Genomic DNA, 16,985 nt, shown 5'->3' with positions numbered 1-16,985 from the left:
AATTTCATCCCCCAAATTTAAGGAACTATTTTCTATTTCAAATGAAAAAGTTTTAAATTGGATGAGGGAAGCTTGATGTTCTCTGAGTGTTTAACTTTACAAAGACTATAGAGTTGGTGATTCATCAGGGTCTTGGCTTGAATGCAGTCTGTTGCCACACGCCACAGCCTGTATTGGTCACCACTGGGCTTTGGCTGGAGCCTTTATTAGGAAAATGAGTCATCCATTGACAAGTGATCAAGTTTTTATTGACCAGCATGATCAGGACTAAAAAGAACAGGATTTTATTTTGAGATGCAATTGATGAATCTGTAACTTCTGTCTCTGTGAAAACATCAAGAACTATCTTCAAGCTGCAGAGACATGAACAAGGGAGAGTTAGGTCCCAGTCTATCTCACCCTCCAAGGATCAATATCACACTCACTTCTCTCCCTGAATCCTCTTTTCTCCTCTCGGATGGGAGATCCCCCTCTTGTCTTCACCAGTGTTGTGATGATGTGTGCAGGGACCTTTCCAAAGAGTGGCAGCAGGAGTTTCCCGTGTGCACTGAGCCGGGAGGTGGCGGGGAAGACTGACCTCAGCCACACCGAGCCTGTGTTAGGTGAGGGGCCTCGTCTCTGACAGGCTAAGGTGCTCAGGCCCCTGCCTCTGTCTTGGGTCCCTAGGATTGGCAGTTCCATGGGCAGAGAGGGCAGAGGGGATGTTCATGAGAGCCTCGAGGAGGGGCGCGTTTGATGCTGTCTGTTGCTAAGTGGCCTCTGGTGACGCCTCAATGAGGTGATGGGCTGTGACACTTGGGTTCGGCTGTGACCCAAATTTCCTAAGCCTCACTTCCCTTGTTCCTTAATAGCTTAATGTTGCCTAACACCACATCCTCAGTCATTGCGAGATGCTGTGTGTGAAGTACATGGCATGGTGTCCAGTGCAAATTGAGCACCCACTGAAACCCTCCGTATTTACAGGCATCACTTCTTTTAGTGCACTTTGCTTTATTGAGGTCAGATTTTCTACTTTTTACAAATTGGAGGTTTGTGGTGCTCCCAGGTTGAGCAAGTTTGTGAGTGCCGGGTACCCAATATCCCACGTGAATGTTAGCATTGTTTTTTTTCAATAAAGTACATTTTAGTTAAGATTTGTACATCTTTTAGACAAAATTCTTAGTAGAACATGTAGTCTATTTAATGTTTTTTATGTATTGGGCGACCAGTAAGTTCTTGTGATCCCCTTTACTGTTGTGTTTGCTCTGTGGCAGGGTCAGACATCCACCTGCAGAAAGTTCTAGGTAAGTCGTGATCCCAGAGCATGGTCTCTGACCTTTCTTTCTTATCTTTTCCATGGTATTAACCTTATTTAATCATTAGCCTGTGGTCAAGGACAGATAATCCAAGCCAGGTACAGTCTGAAAGTGCACAGAGTCCAAACCCAATCTTCTACCTGTCTCTTTAAGACCCATGAGCTAATGGTTTTCTTATTTTAAAAGTTTGACTCCCCTCCTTGAAAAATAATCAATAGGTGACTAACATTTTGTGGCCCCTGAAAGTTATATGAAAATCAAATTTCAGGACACATGAATATAATTGTATCAGAACTCAGCCACATCATTCATTCTTGTGTTATTGGTGGCTGATTTGGATCCACAATGGCAAAGTTGAATATTTGCATCAGAGACCACATGGTCTGAAATGTTTAAGACCAGGCCCCTCCTAGCCTTTGCTGAGCCCTGATCTAAGTTATTACAAGACAATGCATGCTTCAAACTTTCCCCTCCATTGGTCCAAAGGGTTCCCACATTATGAATTTGAGAATACCCCAATTCCATTTTCTCCCAACCATCTTGCTGCAGAAGGGAACATTGCTTCCATGTTCTATCTGGTTATTTCAGTTTTGCCCCATATCCCACCATGTGTGGAACAGAAGTGGAGAACTTTGACAAAGGCAAGAAGCCAAGAGAACCAAGACTTCCATCCCACAGGCTCTTACCATTTTGCTGAACTGATGGTCTTCACCAAACCTCTAGGATCTCAGTGAAAGGGAGATGCCTGTCAGTCATGCGTGAGCCCCATGGGTGGCATCCTTGTTTTGCACACATGTGCTCCTAAAAATCTCAGCATGATATCCTCCCATGTGAATTGCACTCCCAGTTCCTCTGGGGAAACCGAGGCTCAGAATGACAAAATCACTTGTCAAGTCTAAGTGGGTGTTACAGAGGTGGGGGGTGAAGAATCCACACAGACATCCCAAGTCCAGTTCCTCACATCCTTCAGCACACCATGGTTAGCAAGCTCTCACAGATTGTGTTCCTAGGAAGTGTCTTCTTTAGAGCCACAGGGAGCATGCCTTCATCCATTTGAAAACATTGGCTTAGAGTCTGTTTAGGATCAAATCAGTCTCCGTGAGTCAGAATAAAGGGAAAGATAGAACGTACTCAGTTCCTTTCATTAGCTAACTGAGCAACTTTGCAGAGTTCTTTTGATTTCTGAGCCGAAAATATTTGTTCTAAAGAAATCCAGTCAAGAGCCCAATGGATACCCTACATTTTTCTTCTTCGAGTTAATTTGACACCATAACGTCAAATCCAGGATACACACATCAGAGGGAACAGAAGTCTGTACGTGTGGCAGGTAGTGGAACTCTTGTTATTTATTAAGCTAGTCCATCTTTGATTTGATTTCTTTATTTTCTGGTTTTTGGTGACTACTCTTAATGTTTTTAATTCTAGTCACAACATCTCCCAAGGAAAATGGGCAGTTATATCCCTGAATATCTATGAAGTTGTGATAAATATGTGAACATTGGTTCTAGAGATTTGCATATGCTGTACCCTGAGGGCAGGTCCAAGACACTGTGAGTGGGATCCAGGACACCCTACCCTCTGTGTGTGCTGGGTGGACACCAGAGAGAACCCATGATTCCTTTGTTGTTCAACTTAATAGTCCTTGTGTACAAGAGCACTTGACCATCTGCAAAAAAGTATTTTTCAGAACCACAGTTGGTATGTACCCAACTGCAAGGATGGTAGGAATTGGGTTAAAAGCAGGGTTCTATGCCAAGATGGAGTCTTCCCTGGGGTAGTCTCTGAGAATGGTATGATGGATGCTGCTGAACTTGATTCCCCTTGGTCTTTACAGTTCCAAAAAGAAAAGAATCCAATGTTCACGGGCAAGCAGAATTTGTCATAATGTCATGAAATGGCCATAGTATCAAAAGAAATCTACAGATACTATGATCCAAAGTTTTAGGGAGGCAAAAAAGAGAGAAACAACAAGAAGGCAAACTTCTGAGTTCTGTTTTTTAGTTACCCATTGGACATCTGCAGGATCGAGGGAACAGTCAGTCAGGGCTTTTACCAAAATGGTCTTCAAAACCCTTTAAAGAATCCTAAGTGACTTTTATCATCATATCCTCATGTAAGAGGTGTTTTCTACAGCAAGGTAGAGAAAGACACTAATACTATATAGTGCAACTACTTGTTCTCCAAAATTCGTAAATTTTTAAGTCAACTAAAAGTAGGCAGAGGTAGAGGTAGAGGAGTTTATTTAGATTTTAACTTCATTACAAGATTATTGGGGGAACATTTAGTAACACCTACAACAGGCCAATGAGAGAACAGTCAACTTCAGTCAAGTACTACCTCGGAAAACTCCTACCTGTGTTTTTGTCATTCTTGCCAAATAGTGATTTAAATATGGGAAAATTGGTGAGGGGGAAACCCAGAGTCATCTACAAGAAAACAGGTAACTCAACTGTGTTCCAAGTCTCAATTCAACTCTGAACTACTTTGAACATGTCAGCTCGGACAAAACCATATGTTAAATGCTGGGTAGAAATGAAAGTCTATGAACATATCATACCATCCACCATTCATGTGAGGTTTAAAAGTTCCATCCATATCACTTGTTAGTTATGCTTTACACAGTACTGGGAATGAAAATAACACTGGGTTGGAAATCATACTCCTGCAGATCATCATCATCATAAATTCTACAGATACATGTAATAGAAAAGGAACATTAATGGCTTGCAAATTATATTTCTTGATTTAAATACTAGACACAATTGTGGGTGATATTCTTATTATGTTCGTAGGTTTCTATGTATTTAAAATATTGCAAAGATTTTTTCTTTGGGTCCTGGGGAATTGAATTCAGGGGCACTCAACCACTGAGCCACATCCCCAGCCCTATTTTGTATTTTACTTAGATACAGAATCTCAGTGAATTGCTTTAGAGTCTTGTCATTGCTGAGGCTGGCTTTGAATTTGTAATCCTCCTTTCACTGCCACCCCCGCTGCTGGAATTACAGGCATGCATCACCGTACCTGGCTTGAAGTATTACAAAGATTTTATTAAAGCTAGGATATGATGAAGTGAAAAGGGAAATCCCAGTAATTTTTAACAAGCAAGTGATTAGAGAAGCAAAATGTATATTTCAAGGTCCCAGAATGAAGAAACCGGTTTTTAATTTTTTCTCAGAGCTTTATAGTTATCATAGTGATTGGGTTCATCCAGAAAAACTCATCAATGCATGGAAATCAACTTTAGTTCATGATCCCCCTTTCCCTGTGTTACCCCTCTCCTCTCCCATTTTCCTTTCCCTACTCAACTAGACTTCCTTTTGTTCGTCTGATAATTTATATTTCATTGGTTCTTTATGTTATTTTCATTCACTTCCTCTTTTCTGTAGAAATGGATTTTATGCTAAGAACGCCCAGTCGTGTACACATTCCATGACATTAAAAACAATGACCATATCCAGAATTTTTAGACGTTACTCCCATGGGAACAGCTCTTTGGGGAAACCCGCCATCTTCTCCTGGTAAACTTTATCCAAGGCTTCAGCTTGGGCCACTGTGAGGTGATTCTTCCAGTCCCCACAGATGCCTGGAAAAGATGAAGTAGACGCAGATCAGATCTAGGGAGAGGTCTTAAGACGGCAACCTCCTCCCTGCTCTGTCAAGACAGCAGAGTGACCCCTGGGTCATTGGTGAGGCCTTCTCCTGCCTGGCCACCACACCTATTTACAAGTCTACCTGCTGGGAAAGTGTGTCCTGACTTCCCTCCCTTTTCAAAGCAACCTGTACCGAATGTATAAGCAGCAATGCTGGGTATAAATCAGAAGATCTGGATCATAACTAATTCTGACCACTTCTTTTTTGAGAACTTTGGCTCAATCTAACAATTTATAACTTGGGTGATCAGAGTAGGTCAAACTAGTCCCTCTGCTTTAGGCCATTCTCTGTGAGAAGTTCTTCTGCACATGGCACCATGTTGACCCCTTGCCAGATCCAGTGGCTCCAGTCCCTTGGGGCTCATAGTCTCCCAGGATGTCCACTCTCCTTCAGCCAAGTTCCCCGGTGCTTTGAGGCTCTAGGTGTAGGGTCCTTGTTGGTTGACACCATCCCTGGGACTGCCCATTTGCTCTCTGTGCTCCATGACACAGTCTTCTGATTCAGCTTCAGACTTGCCAGGCTGCCCGCTCCTCAGGGTAGTTACCTTTCCTGCTCCTGACCCCAGAGTGCTGTCCAATGCAGTGACTCAGTGGGGCTCTCAGTTCAGAACCACACATGTCCATCTTCGTTCACTTCATAGCAATGATCAAACATGAGATGTTCTGTGTACTTCCTTTTTGAATGTGCATAAGGTATGCACTTCTAACATTAAAAAATCAAAACTTTGTAAATTGCCTAAGATTTAGAGCTTCAAAGAATCACATCATATATGCTCAATAAATAATTGTTGAAAGGTTTAACAAAGAATTAGTAATATACTAGCATAATATCCCATTTTATAGGCAAGGATTTTTAAAAAGCCCTGGAGGCGTTACTCCGTGAGAAAGTGGCTGAGGAAAAGGCTGCTAAATATATGGACATAACTCCTACACTTTACCTATGAGGTTACAGTATTGTGGATAATAAATCAATTTTCACATAGTAGGCCAATCTAATTAGTTTAAATATTAATTAAATTATATATTAAATATAGAATAATAGTTACACTTATATATGTATGCATTTGAACAATTCACTCATATGAATGTAAAGTAGCAGAATGTCTAATATGTAACTGTTATCCTATAACCATTCATCCTTCCTCCCATGTTCACTGATATCTTCATTATCTGAACAATCTTCATGTGGTTCCTTCTGCTGAGCAGGTGCTCTCTCTCTCAGCCCCATCCCCAGCCCAGTCCTGTTTTCTCTCTCTGTGCTCCAGAAGCACTGGTTGGCAGGAATCCTGACCTTCTGAATATCTTTTGAAGAAAGATGTGACTAAGAGGAATTTTGGTAAAACAGGTTCTGCGTGTACTCGAAGTAGACATTTTCAATAGACCTGAATCCAAGGGTGTAGTTACGATTCATCTCTCCTCACAGAAAGGAGGACTTACAGTGTCTCATAGCAAATAACCCACTCCCTAATTTCTCCAATTTGGTCTTTCTTTGTGTATCTCTCTCTTTAGGGCAGTTCTCTATGGTAAGTCACCAGTGGAGTAGCCTAGGTATGACCATCTCCAAAACCCACCCTTCTCTCCAAGACTGAATCAACTTTCTCTGGTACCTGCAGTCCATCCCATGCCCATGAAAACTTTTTTTTCCATTAGAGCACACAAGAAGCTTTCTTGTTTATGAATGATTCAAGTTGATACCTTTCAACACTGTCACTCTTATTGTTGGGTGGTAAACACAGAATGCTCTCCAAGCATTCTCACACGTTCTGAAAACTGAGCAGTTACCTTTTCTTGTAATTTTGAAATGCCTAGAAGAGAATTCTTCAGGCAATATTTCAAGATTGGACATCTTGTTTTGTTTCATGACTTGGAAGGAGCAATTCTTGAGGACTGAGTCCAGTTCCTCTGGATTTAACTTCTTTCCCAGGAATTGACAGATCTTCTCTATGGTGCTTCTTGGGTCCTACAATGTGAATAATAAAGAGTGATGCTCTGAACAGGAAGGACAGCAGACATGGGAAATGGGAACAGAAGTATAAGGAGGGGTGTAGGGGAGGAAGAGAAGAGGACTACATCTCAAAATGGGGAAAGACTGAAATGGATGCTGGATGGAGGGAGAAAAAGGGCAAGGCGCCAGGAGAGGGAGTGAAGGATGTGGTGACATGAGAATCAACAGGGGCTTCCCAGTGAGAGTGAGCTCAGGACACCCCAAAGGCAGGTGATGGGATTTCTAAAAAGACTCTTAAGAATGGAAGATAATTGCCATCTGACAGGAGTGAGATGAAATCTTAGAGTAGTTTTGATTTGCATTTCTCTAATTGCTAGAGACGTTGAACACTTTTCACATATTTTTTGATCAATTGTATTTATTCTTCTGTGAAGTGTCTACTCAGTTCCTTGGCCCATTTATTGATTGGGTTATTTGTTTTTGTGGTGTTAAGCATTTTGAGTTCTTTATGTATCTTAGAGATTAAGGCTTTATTGGAGGTGGATGTGGTAAAAAAATTTCTCTCAACCTGTGGGTTCTCTCCTCACTTTATGAACTGTTTCCTTTGCTGAGAAAAAGCTTTTTAATTTGATTCCATCTCACTTCTGTCAGAGTGGCAATCATCAAGAATACAGGCAATCATAAATGTTGTCGAGGATGTGGGGGAAACGGCACACTCATTCATTGCTGGTGGGAATGCAAATTGGTGCAACAACTATGGAGAGCAGTATGAGATTCCTTAGAAAATTGAGAATGGAATCACTATTTGACCCAGCTATCCCACTCCTTGGTTTATACCTAAAGGACTTAAAATCAACATACTACAGGGACACAGCCACATCAAAGTTTATAGCAGCTCAATTCAAAGTAGCTAGACTGTGGAACCAACCTCAATAGATGAATGGATATAGAAAATGTGGTATATATACTCAATGAAATATTGCTCAGCTTTAAAGAAGAGTAAAATTATGGAATTTGCCAATAAATGGTTGGAGTTGGAGAATATCATGCTAACGAAAGAAGCCAATCTCACAAAACCAAAGGCCAAATGTCTTCTCTAATATGTGAATGCTAATTCACAATAAGGCAGAGGGTACTAGGGAAGAATAGCTTTACCTTAGATTAGGTAGAGAAAAGTGATGGGAGGGGAGGGGTAGGGATGTGGAGATAGGAAAGATAGTAGAATGAAACAGACATTATTACTCTATGTATGTATGGGACTGCATGACCTATATGATTCTGCAACTTGTACACTCAGAAAAATGAGAAATTATATCTCTTCTCTGTATATCAAAGTGCATAAATGCATTCTACTGTCATGTGCAACTAATTACCACAGATAAAAAATTAAAAAAAAATGGAAGAAAAGGCAGGGAGACAAACCCCCAAAGACTAATCCTTACACCGAATGATAGTGCGTCCCGTAAATGACACTTGAATAATACATAGGACTTCATAATATCTTTCTAAACTTGAGCTCCATGATTATTGATGTATATTCCTGGGAGATCACACCAAGAAATAGATCTTTATAAGAAGAAAGGATTGCTTAGAATCCTAGACCTTCCTCTTCAGACTATAGTGTTTATTATCAGCTTTTTTTTTACATGAGCCCCAGGCGCTATATAGCAAGAAGACACACAACTGTGGCAATAATTTAAAAATGTGTTGTGTGATTTGAGTGGAGAATCACAGGGACGTGTGGGAGCTTGCTGCTGAGGTGGCTGAAGGTGGCATCAAGGTCCTTGGTGAGAACACAGCAGGACAGGAAGCAGCTGCAGGAAGGTGACCAAAGTCCTTTCACCAGGGGAAGCAGAAGCCTGTCCCTGTGGCATCTTCTCTGTCCCCAAGACAATCTCAAAGGCAAAATGTTTCCTAAAGGTCTGTTCACTCTTTTGCTTTTTCTGATATTGTTTCCAATTCTAATAAAGTCTAAAATTTTAAAGTTTTCAATTACTTCTGGACCTATGAAACTCACAAAGGGATCTGTGCATCTTTGTGCAGTTCAGTGTGGCATTTTTGTGCTCAACAGAAAAATAAGGTTAGAATAAGTACCTATTCAATATGTGACAATCCAGTCTGTACAAGTGGCACATCTACAAACTCAGACATGAATCCTTTATTTAGTTGGGAACATTCAAAACCCTCTCCATTTGCTAATTATAAATGTATAATTACTGTTCTATACAGTTGCCACGCTGTGCTACAGGTCATTAGCAGTCATTGCTGTTACCCAGCTGTACCCTGCACCCACCCACCAGTGCTGAGCATCATCTGCAGGCCTTTTCTGTTACTCCAGCCCCTGACCTCTCAGAATAGATTCACAAAGTGACATTTCCCCCTCGTGTCACTGCATCAGTCATGGGGAGAATACAGAGAGGTGGACACAACTCTGGGATCAATGTTTTCTGGCCAATCCCTTCTCATCACTAGGTTTCTGTCCACATCATAGGTCCTGCACCCAGAAACCTTGGCAGCCACAGATGCTAGCATAAGCCATGTCACTCTGCCTCAGTGTGTGGAAGGGTCCTTTAGATGTTGTCAAATGAAATAAATTTGAAGACATGAAGAAAAAGCTTGGACCAATCTGTCAAAACCAAATGCCAAAAGTTTTCTCTGATTTAAAGGTGCTGCTTCATAATATGGTTCGGGTGGGGCAATGGGAGGATTAGATAAACTCTAGACGGGCAAAGGGGAGGGAGGGAATGCAGGGGCATGGGGGTAGGAAAGATGGTGGAATGAGATGGAGCTCGTTACCATAGTACATGTATACAGACACAAATGGTGTGACTCTACTTTGTGTACAAACAGAGATACAAAAAATTGTGCTCCATGTGTGTAATGTGAATTGTAATTCATTCTGCTGTCATATATAACAAATAAAAAAAAAAGATCTTGGAGCTTGGAGAGGGTCACGCAGAAGCAGGGAAGTGGAGACCAAGGGTTCATCTACTCTTAGTGACCTCTGAGAGTCTATGCTTTGGCAGGGAATATGGAGTGGAGACCCTGAGGACCAGGGGCATTAGAGGAATCAAGGATGGCCAGGAATTGGTGGGTGCTGAGTATGAGAGGGATCTCACCTTCTGCAGCTCTTCATAACTCAGCAGCAGGACGTTCTCCCTGTCTCTCATGGACATCCAGCCACGAATGTGCTCGAACCATGATCCATAGGACACTGTGGGGCAGGCACAGGTGTGCAGGTTACATACTAGCACAACAGGTGCTTTGCCATCCCTGTCACTCTAAATCCTGACATCTTGATACATGTATAGTTGATAAGTGCTCCTCAAACTAGGTACTGAAGTAGAGAGGGGGACCATTCCTGAACTCATTCTATGGAACTAGTATCATACTGATACCCAACCCACACAAAAACACACCAAATAAGAAAACAACAGACCAATATTTCTGATGAACAACAGATACAGAAAACCTTATTAAATCTGCTTGAATCAAATGTATGAAATATGATACGTCAAGAGCTTTGTAATGTTTTGAACAACTAATAATAAAAAAAATAAAATAAATAAAATATCAGTAAAGGCTATTCAACATTAAGATTATACACAGGATATATTGTGTTCACACTTTAAGATTATACACATAGTATGTTGATTTTATTCCTGGGATGCAAGTTTGGTCAACACATGCAAATCCATAAATGAATTTCACCACATCAATAGAATTTTCCTTGACAGAGGAACATGGCTGAGCATCATAAAGGCTATGTGTGCTAAATATATAATTGGGTTTTTGTGACAAACCCAAAAGCCAACATTATGCTAAATGGAGAAAATCTTGAAACATTTGTCCTAAAATTAGGAAGAAGGAAACTATGTCCACTCTCACCATTCCCATTCAATAGAGTTCTTGAAAATCTAGCTAGCAAAGTCAGACAAGAGAATCAAAAAATCACAAGTAGGAAGGAAAGAAGCCAAAGTATCATCTTTTGCAGATTGTATGATGCGGCCTGAATTCCCAAAACACTTATAAACTGGTACCCAAGTTCAGCCCATAAAAATTAAGAACCTTTCTTCATAATAACAATGAATCTGCTGAGAAGCAAATCAGATATTCAATTCTAATCACAATGGTCTCAAAAAATACCTACGTAGCCAGTTGTGGGTACATGCCTGTAATCTGAGCAGTTTAGGAGGATGGCGCAGGAGGATCATGAGTTCAAAGCCAGCCTGAGCAACTTAGCAAGATCCTAAGCAACTCAGTGAGACCCTGTCTCTACAAAAAATATAAAAAAGGTTGGGGATATGGCTCAGTGGTTAAGCAACTCTCAGTTAAATACCTAGTACCAAAACAAACAAACAAAAAAAACCCCACAAAAAACAAAAACCAAAACAAATACCCTTAGGTATAATATCCCCAAAAGGAGAAAGACCTCTGACAATGAAAATTGTAGAACACTGAAGAAAGAAATTGAAGAAGACAGTTTAAGGTGAAAGGCCCTCCCATATTCTTGTGTACCCAGAAACAAAAATGCCACATTACCAAAAGAAATCTACAAAATCATACATAGATGGAATATGATTTCTCATTTTTCCAAGTGTACATATTGTAAAATCACATTGGTCATGCAGTCATATATATATATATATATATATATATATATATATATATATATATATACACACATATATATAAGGTAATAATGTCTGTTTCATTCTACTGTCTTTCCTATCCCCACACCCCCTCCCCTCCCAACCCTTCACTTCCCTCTATCTAATTTAAGGAAACTCTTTTCTCTAGTGTTCCCCCTTATTGTGAATTAGTATCCACATATTAGAAAAAAATTCAACTTTTGATTTATTAGGATTGGCTTATTTCGCTTAGTATAATATGCATTATAATGTCATGTATAACTAATTAAAACAAATAAAAAACTAAAAAACCTAGCATGCTGATAAGCAAGTTGGAATATAATGAAACAATACAGGCCTGTATCAAAAATGCACAAGACTTCAAATGCAATGTTTATTGCACGTAGAATTAAAGTACTTAGTATGGAAAATACCAGGGCCAGCCCTGCTCACAATTTAGCCAAATTGCAGAAATTCTTAAATGTGTTGAGGCCAAAATACAATGATATTTAGTTTTCAGTTACAGGAAAAATTTATTTGTGACTTTCATTCCTCAAGTGAGAGATCAGCTATAGTAATAGAAGTTTATTTATGACCAATGTTTAGAATTTCTAGGTTAGGTGACTTGGCTGTTCTTTGAGGAAGATATTTAAAATTTTGGTTAACTCGTGAGCATTAAAATGTTGGGGGCAAATCATTTGTAAATCTCTGCAAAGGGTGTTGAAATAGTTAATAAATCTTGGAGGAATGAATAAAAAGCATCTCAAGAAACAATGCAATCCCCATCAAATAGCAATGACATTCTTCACAGAAAAAGAAGAAACAGTCCCCAAATTTTTATGACAAATAAAACCTAAAGCCATTCTGAGCAATATGAACAATGGATGAAGGGCTGGGGATGTGGCTATTGACAGAGCACTGGAGTAGGGTGTGCCAGGCCCTGGGTCTAATCCCCAATACACACACAATACACAAAGGATAATGCTGGGCTGGGGCTGGGGCTCAGAGGTAGAGCCTTACATGTGTGGGGGAGGCACCGGGTTTGATCCTCAACACCACATAAAATAAATAAATAAATAAAGATGTTGTGTCCATCTACAACTAAAAAGAAATAAAAAAGAGTAATGCTGAAATTATCACATTTCCCAGTGTCAAATCATACTAAAGAGATAAAGTAACAAAAAATTGTGCTGATATCAAAACAGGCATAGATTAATTGATTACAATAGAAGACACAGAGAAACACTCACAAAGAGACAGCTGATCCTTAACAAAGACACCAAAAGGAAATATTGGAGAAAACACAGCATGTTTAATAAATGGTGCTTGGAAAAGTGAAGAATGAAGCGAAATCCTGCACAAATATCAACTCAAAGTGGACAAACAACATAGGAATTAAACCATAAACACTGTGACTACTAGTAGAAATCATAGCGCCTACCCTCCACCATATAGATTCAGGCATGACTTCCTCCATAAGACTCCTGTTGCTCAGGAAACAAAACCAAGAGTTGATAAATAGAATGGCTTCCAGTTAAAAACCTTCTGCACAGCAAATGAAATGAAACAGAGAGAGAGGGCTTACAGAACGGGAGAAAATCCTTGCCAGCTACTCTTCTGACAGAGGATTAACATCTAGAATATATAAAGAACTCAAAAATCTTAACACCAATAACCTCATAGCCCAATCAATAGATGGTTGAATGAACAATCATTTCTCAAAAGGAGAAATACAATGGACAACAATTTTATGAAAAAAATTTCAACATTTTTAAAAACATGAGAAAAGCAAATCTAAGCTGCACTGAGATTGCATCTCACTCCAGTTAGAATGGCAATCATCAAGAACATACAAAATGATAAATGCTGGCAGGGATGTGAGGGAAAAAGAACACCTACACACTACTGGGATTGGAAATTAGTACAACCATCATGGAAATCAGTATGGAGATTCTTCAAAAGACTAGGAACAGAACCACCATATGACCCAGTCATAGACTCCTTGGTATTTACACAAAAGAATTAAAGTCAGCACACTATAGCAATACAGCACACCCATGTTGATGCCAGTACAAAAGTTAAGTTATGAAACCAGCCTGGTGTCCACTGACTGATGCATGAATAAAAAGAATGTGGTACATACACAAGATGGAGTTTTAGTTATACAGAAGAACTCTATTATGTTATCATCAGGAAAATAGAACTGGAGATCAGCATGCAGATTGTAACAAGCCAGACTCACAAAGTCAAGGTTGTCTGTTTTCTCTCATGAGTGGAACATATGCAGAAGAAGAATAAAATAGGGATACCACAAAATAAAAGAAAGACCAGCAAAGTAGAGGACACAGATCTGTGCCGCAGTCTGGCTGGGCTGATGGATCTGTATGTCACAGAACACTCACCGTTTCCTTGGATGAACCATTGAAAAATATTGTTCCAGTGACTCTGGTTTCTTAGAAATGTTTGTCATAGTATAAAAATAATAACCTGACACAAGAATATCTTTGGGATTTCTCATGATATATATCACCTTAAATAAAGGAAAAATGACAGAATGAAAAATCAGTCTCAATCACACATTTTCCACCCATTCTTGATCTTTACCCCAGCAGTTTTTACTTAATCACTGTTAAACATCAATGAATTCCTTTAATGAATTAGTTATAGCATTCATTCATCAAATACAGATTTTAAAGTTCCTATTACATATTCATGTGCTAGGAATAGAAGAGGAAGACCTTGTCTCTTCTTCCTGGGTTATTAGTCTACTCCACATGGGAAGCTGCTGGATAGTTTTAGATGGTAGGTGTTGAGGTGTGTGTGTGTGCTTTACCATAATGATCACTAATAGCAGAACTGATTAATCAATTATGGTATATTCAGATTCATAGCAACACACAGTCATTCTCACACTCAAGACCACTGAGGAGTCTCCCAGATATGGCATCCATACAGCATGAATGCATTTATACAAAATTCAGGAATAAACAAAAGCAATCTGTAGCAATAGTCCAGGGAGTGTTCCCCTCAGGTGGTGGGCATCAATTGATAAGATGGAATCTGTGGGGACTTTCTGGATGGTAGAAATGTTATACATCTGGTCTAGATGAAGGTTCCCAACTGTGTATGTCTTTATGTGCATATTAAGAGGCTAGTGTTCAAGATTAGTGAACACACACACGTGCACACACACCACTTGGGGCTTGAACAACAGAAATTGGCTTTATTTGCCCCAACTCTCTTGGTGTTATTATTGGAGGTCTTGTGTCTCCTTAGACCCCAGTTTAATCAGGCAGGGGTTAATGAAACACAGCAGGAGAATGGAAGTGGGTCTACTGGGGAAGACTCACTGTTAGACAATTTATGACATTTCCAAGACATGAGATTATTATTCTAGGTTTCTTGGTGTTGTTTAAACAAAAACAAAAATTTCAGAAAGCAACAAACACTTTAAGAAAGCATGTTTCTAAAATTAGTCTGTTGCATGTTAGATCTTGGATATCCATGGTCTGTGCTGACCATCTGTCAGCCATGGGGAGGTTGGAGTGGCTGATGATCACAAATCACAGTGACCTGCAGTGGGCTTCCATGGTTAGAATTGCTAGTCGTGACTCCTGAGAAGTCCCCTGGATTTATGCATTTCTTAACGTATGCGTGCTCTGCTCCCCATATGGGCAACACTGACTTAGATGCTTGCACCTACCTGTTAGGAGGCTTTTATTGAATGAATATTGGGTAAGACCTGCAAAATTGGGATAGTCTATTGTAGAAGCAATTATAAATTCTGGTTGCACATGAGATGTAGTTTCCTAAGATTCTAGCAGTCACTTTACCCCTTAATTCATGGTAAGCTAATCCATGGAATCATTCACATCCTTGTACTCAAGTGTGGTCTGGTTGCGGCCACATCAACCTCACCTAATTTCTGAGAATCGCAGGTCTCACCCAACCTATCCAATGAGCACACACCCCAGCAAGATCAGCAGGGGTTATCTAGGCACATGGAAGGGCAAAAGTCATTGATCAAACATTAGGCACTGACCTTGGCCTTGGAAGTGAATAAAGACTTGGGGAAGAGATGGAAGGGGAGGTGAGAGGCCAGGAGCCGTGGGCCCTCTCTCTCCTTTAACAATTTGTATCCCCCATCTGACTCTAACCAGGGTGCCAGTTCCCAGATGGGCACAGATTGAATCCACTTGGTATCACCTTTGGAGTGAATCAGGCAGAGAATTTCAACCAACCAGTGGGTTCCTAGATGAGAAAGGAAAATGGTGATCACTCATTTCAATCTGAATTGTGACATAAAAAATATATTGTGATAAAATACATAACATAACTTTACCATCATATGCATTTTAAGCATGCAGTTGTGTAGGGCTGAGCAGTGTTAAGTACATTCCTACTGTTGCTCAGCCAATGTCCAGAACCTTTTCATCTTGAAAATCTGAAACTTTACTTATTAAGAACAAGTCTTACTTATTCCATCTTTCAGGCCCTGGAATCCAAAATGGGGCTTTCTCTTTCTATGAACTTGACTACTCTAGGTATTTTGCACTGGTGGAAGAATATAGTATTTGTCCTTTTGTGTTAAACTATTGCATCCAGTATGATGCCCTCAATATTGGTGGATGTTGTAGAAGGTGTCAGGATTTCCTTCCTTCTAAGGCTGAATCATATTCCATTGTATCACCATGCCACATTTTGTTTATGTATTCACCTGTCAACAGATTTTTGGTTGCTTCCACCTCTTGGCTCTTTGCTGTGATCCTTTCAATATGCTCCCACTTCCCTTAACTCTCCAGTGCTGTTCCACTTCCAATGAGATTGGCCTGAATCTTTGCCCAGCTTGCAATTTTCCTGCCCCCAGTCCCACTCCCGTAGATGCATGATGCGTGTCCTTTCAGTCCCTTCAATTTTCCAGGCTTGTTTCTGATTCCCAGCCATTGTCCATGCTGACTCTCCTATTCTAAAATATTCCTTTCATCACCTGACCTCCCATTCAGTCTTTTCATCTCTGTTGAGCTGCTATTTTGCTACTATGGTTTCTCCGTTCAACCTCTTACACCCCTTCTCCCATGCCACCACACAAATGTCTGAATCTGCTTAGGATTCACTGCTGTATCTTATTCCTCCAAGACCTTAGATGATCCTTGCTGAGCACTTAAGTCACTCTGCACTAGTATGAATGGAAGTGGCCTGGGGCAGTGCCCCTTCCTCTACCAAGCAGGGCTCCATGGCATGGAGAGCCCATTCCATCCTCTGCTGAGTGAGTGAGGAATGCAGCCCTCACCTTTCTCATGGGGGGTTCCTGTTCTGTTTTCTTACCTGACTTTGGGAAAGACACCATTACTGTATCTTCATCCTTTATCACAAACTGAGCACATACTTCTTTTATAACTTCATAGCTGAAACCAAGAACATGGAAAGGTAACCCTTCAAACCACAAGTAGTCATCTGTCAT

At 40.2% G+C, this 16,985-nt stretch overlaps 1 pseudogene; it reads right to left on the bottom strand.

Annotated features, from left to right (window-relative positions):
• Positions 1-4,768: 4,768 nt before the first annotated feature.
• LOC114082168 (sulfotransferase 2A1-like) lies at positions 4,769-16,985 on the bottom strand (annotated as a pseudogene).

The sequence above is a fragment of the Marmota flaviventris genome, chromosome 18, assembly GCF_047511675.1.
Source record: "Marmota flaviventris isolate mMarFla1 chromosome 18, mMarFla1.hap1, whole genome shotgun sequence".
NCBI lineage: Eukaryota > Metazoa > Chordata > Mammalia > Rodentia > Sciuridae > Marmota > Marmota flaviventris.
Note: the sequence above shows the minus strand (reverse complement) of the source record. Positions and strands in the feature narration are given on the sequence as shown.